Raw genomic sequence first — 4,715 nt, forward strand, 5'->3', positions numbered from 1 at the left:
GCTCATTATTGATCTCTCCACTTTCACTCTCTGTGATGTAGAGCTCTGTGTAGATCTCATTCAGGAGTGTTGGGTTTCCCTGCTTTGATATTCCCTCATACAAACACTCAAACTTCTCTGTCAGATTTGATCTCAGTGTGTTTAAGACCTCAGGTTCAGAGTCATGGCTGTAAGATTAAAATACCACATTATTATACAAGTTTAAGAAGTAAATATCCATAAATTACAAAATAGATCATTTTGTTTGCTGTATTATGAGACACAGAACATCATTAGGTTTCTGAAATGTTTCAATTATTAATCATGTGATTGAGTGATGTGTGATGTGCATTGCAGCACCTAAAATTAAACAACAACAACAAAAAAAATTCCTCCATTTTACCTGAAACCAGGATTCATGTTTTCATTAAAGTCTTGTGGTTGAATCACAGTTTTGTTTTTAACTGGACTGGATAAAAGATATGACCTTCAATCAGAATGAAGAGGGTAAAGAATCAGACACACTGATATTGATGTAATTGTGTCATTAACTGAGTAACAGACCAACAGATTTTACAGTGAATGTTTTAACAATACAATACATAGAGCTTTGCACAAGAACACAATGGAAATCATTAATAGACTGAAACTAACAGGATCTGAACTCATTACACTGCTGTATATTAATAATGACTATAAGCATATTTTATAGAAATAATATACCTGAGATCAGGCCGTTTGTTTCCAAAACTTATTGGCTCGCCCATAGAGCAGTTACTCTTCAGAGACACACAGCTGGACTCTGGGTTTGAGCTCTTCTGCTGGACTGAACTGTAACAGAACAGATTCAGTTCAATCCTTTAGATTACTGTGTTCATTCTTTATGATGGGAACCATATTAATATAAACACATCTTTCATCAAAAAGCACTTTGAGGTAACTTTATGACCTTTTCTTTAATATTTCATGGTAATATTAAAACAAACAAAAACAGACAAAATAGGATACACATTTTTTTTCTGTTAACTAGAAAAAATGTCAACAAAAACTGTGATCTTTTTCTGTGATGTAATACAATATTTAACAGTGTTTGTTGAAAGTACCTGCATCCTGGAGAAAAATCTCCATCTCTGGATCCTTGTGAATCACCCATGATGAAGCTGCAGGAGAATCTGATGAGTTTGATCTCCTCCACTGACTCTGAGGGGGAAATAGACACAAAATTAAATGATTAAACAATCTTCATAATTTAGCTGAACATATGTTGAGTGTGGGAGAAAAAGGATCATGTGACTTTGTTAACTCAAGGTCAGTTATACATGTTTACACTGTTAAACTTCTGAAGAATCACAGACATCATGAAACACACAAGAAACATTGAAATCAAGGCGAAAGAAACCGTTTATTAAAGTTTATTTATTGATATTTACCAAACAATCATATATAGGCCTACATTCATATTAGTTTGAGGAAGTCTCCACACATGAACACTCACCTTGATCAAACTTTCACAAGTTACAGGTTCTCAAATCCTCCAGCTTTAACATCATAAAGATACACGGAAATTCCTGCATAAACTTTGATAAACGTTTCAATAAAAACACTTTGACGCTCGTATTCGTATTTTACCTGTTTAAAATGGCGACAGGTGAACTCTAACTTACTTTCACTTTCTATTTGTGTGTGTGTGTGTGTGTGTGTGAGAGAGAGAGAGAGAGAGAGAGAGAGAGCGGGACAGTATCGATCAACTTCTCTCTCTTTCTCTGAACTCGATGAGAGATTAAACAGTCTGATCAAACACAGATCAAGAAGCTCATCATCAATAACATTCAAGTATTCGCAAATACATTTTAATATTTCAAGACAGTGTAAATATATATATATATATATATATATATATATATATATATATTTTGTCGCTGTAGTGTGTGTGTCGCCCTCTGCTGACAGAAAACAAACGAACAACAATAATTATGTTTTGACCAAATTTCATTAAAGGGTTAGTTCACACAAAAATTATAATTCTGTCATTTTTTACTCACCCTCATGTCGCCAGTAAGACTTTCGTTCATCTTCGGAACACAAATGAAGATCATTTTAATAAAGTCTGTATGATTTCTTCCTCCATTGACAGTAAAGAGTATAGTACAGACATCATTAAAGTACTCCATGTGACTCCAGTGATTTAAACACAGTTTCATGAAGCGACGCGAGAGTTTTGTTTGAGCAAAAAACAATTTACCACTTTATTTACAAAATATAATTTCCAGCGCGTTCACGAGAGCATCACAGCGCAAATGTGGAAGATTGCAGTGTGACATAAACCTGAAAGAATCAAATGAACAGTTTTAATTTATTTTTCCTGCTATAATAACTTAATTGCACTTTGGACCACTTTTACTGAAATGGTCAAAACTCATCAAGAAGGACAGAAATTATTAAGACACCTTAAATAATTAATAAATCCTGATGTTTGGAGGAGGGGGGTCAAAATCACTTGATATTTGTTGTATTAAGGAGACCTTGGGCTGTTAGAAATGCATGTTGGTCAAACTCCAGCACTTTTTGTAAATTAACTGTAAGTAGACAATGTACAAGCAAACCACAAAATATGTCCACCCTGTCATGGACAAAACCAAAGTAGTTTAAATTAAGGGCAGTCGGCAGCACGTGCCCACCAATGAGTGTAAGCTGTCTGTGTGCTTGTTATAATTAGTAGGTAGTCCACTGTAACTCTACTAAAATGTGCAACCCTCTAACATGATTCTTTTTGCATCTGTATGACTCATTAGACAAATAAGTTGAGACGGCAGCTCCCATGAGTACGATGGCCCAGTAGTGCACAACACAGCGAAATTAAAAAAACAAACATAAGTTCACAACACAACGGAAGCCACAACACAACAGAATAAAGCCACAACACAACGAAATAAAGCCACAACACAACGAAATAAAGCCACAACACAACAAAATAAAGCAACGGAATAGACCTTTTTCACAAGAATCGGAAATCACGTGACGACGGGTAAAGTTAGTTCCGCTGTGCGTCTACGGCTATTAGATTGATGCTTTTTCTCAAATATCGCTTCTTACCTTTTCTGTTTTCCAACCTACTGTTGTATAATCTACAAAGAAATTATTTTCTACTGGTTTGTAGCTTATACGGCCACTCAGACCGTTGCTCGTATTTACCGGCAGGTGGATTTATATCACCAGCTGTCATACAGTAAAGGCTACACAGCTACTCATTCAGCAATTTCCCCGATCGTATCACGTACGACGAACATTATTTATATAATTTATTAATTAAAAAAAAAAAATTCCCAATAGGCTATACTTCAGTGGGGATATAAAGTCGTGAGATACATAATATTGTCGTTTAATACGTTTTAAAAATATATAGCATGTAATCTCATATGGCATCACATCCCACATTCAAGCATATGTTATAATTAATCCTGATTGATTAAAATTATTAAACTAAGACATAATTAATTTCCAACACCACACTGTACACAACTATCAGTCTTTGCATTAATGTTGCAACAGCACAATACTGTGCATAATACACACTTTATGATGATGACGACAGGAAAATACGAGTGAGAGACTGAAGTGTTTATATCCAGAAATATCAGGGTGCGAGCGGTCCTGTTTCATGAATCAGAGGATCAGGCTTGTATGATAAGGGAGCTGCCAGCTGATCATTTCCCCAGCACGTCGCTAAAAACAATCTATATAGCCTACATCCCAATGTGCATATCCAACCTAAACAGTACTGAATATTACTAATGTCACATAGACTACTATTTAGGATGGATAGTATGCACGTTGAGAAGCAGGCACTGTCTTTACAGCACATGGAGCGCGATAATTCACAGCCACGCCAAACAGACACGAATAATTTAACCAGTTTAACCGCCATCACTTTGAATTATTTATTAAATGTAGCTCTTAATGAGAGCTCTGTAGTCTCACCAATAATTCACCAAGAACGTTCAAACATTTTCATGGCATTTAATTCGTAAAACGACTTTGATTCCCGAGCTGGTTCTGAACAAGGCTATCTATCACTGCAACCGGAAAAACTTTTACACGGCGAGGGCCATTCCGGAAGCCAAAAACCCGGAAGTGTGAAAAAGGTCTATAAAGCCACAACACAACGAAATAAAGCCACATCACAACAGAAATGCTCCTGACCACTAGGGGGCTCTCAGAGCTCGTTAATATTAGTATTCCTTGCCAATGTTCTATAAAGTCGACAGTATTACAAAGATATCAATACCATAATTAGTTTTAAGTATGTAAACGTTGTATATCGACATGAAATATTAATTCAAAATCACTTGAGTGCACAATAGCTTCATATTTATACCTGTGAATGATTTGACGCGCTACCACGGATGAAGGGAACGTCTGACAATTCCACCAAGTGGTTAAAACATATAATTTGTATTCATTACAATGACTTTGTTTAACATTTAAAAACAGACATGTTCAAATTCCAAAGCTTGTTACTTCCTGTTGGTAAGACTGACAAGCTTTGTAATTTGAACATGTCTGTTTTAAAATGTTATAAGTAATTTTAATGAATACAAATTATACGTTTAAACCACTTGGTGGAATTGTCAGACGTTCCCTTCATCATTCGCCGCGGTAGCGCGTCAAATCATTCACAAGTATAAATATGAAGCTATTGTGCACTCAGGTGATATTGAATTAATATTTCATGTCGA

The 4,715-nt window shown here is 35.5% G+C and overlaps 1 long non-coding RNA gene across 1 annotated transcript; it reads right to left on the minus strand.

Annotated features, from left to right (window-relative positions):
* Positions 1-730: 730 nt before the first annotated feature.
* On the minus strand, positions 731-1,614 carry LOC125271433. Its single transcript, XR_007185610.1, has 3 exons — positions 1,475-1,614; positions 1,083-1,179; positions 731-810 (listed from the first exon to the last, which is right to left on the minus strand). It is a non-coding gene; the product is annotated as an uncharacterized LOC125271433 (long non-coding RNA).
* Between the last annotated feature and the right edge of the window lie 3,101 nt (positions 1,615-4,715).

Source organism: Megalobrama amblycephala, linkage group LG7 (assembly GCF_018812025.1).
Source record: "Megalobrama amblycephala isolate DHTTF-2021 linkage group LG7, ASM1881202v1, whole genome shotgun sequence".
In the NCBI taxonomy this organism is placed as follows: domain Eukaryota; kingdom Metazoa; phylum Chordata; class Actinopteri; order Cypriniformes; family Xenocyprididae; genus Megalobrama; species Megalobrama amblycephala.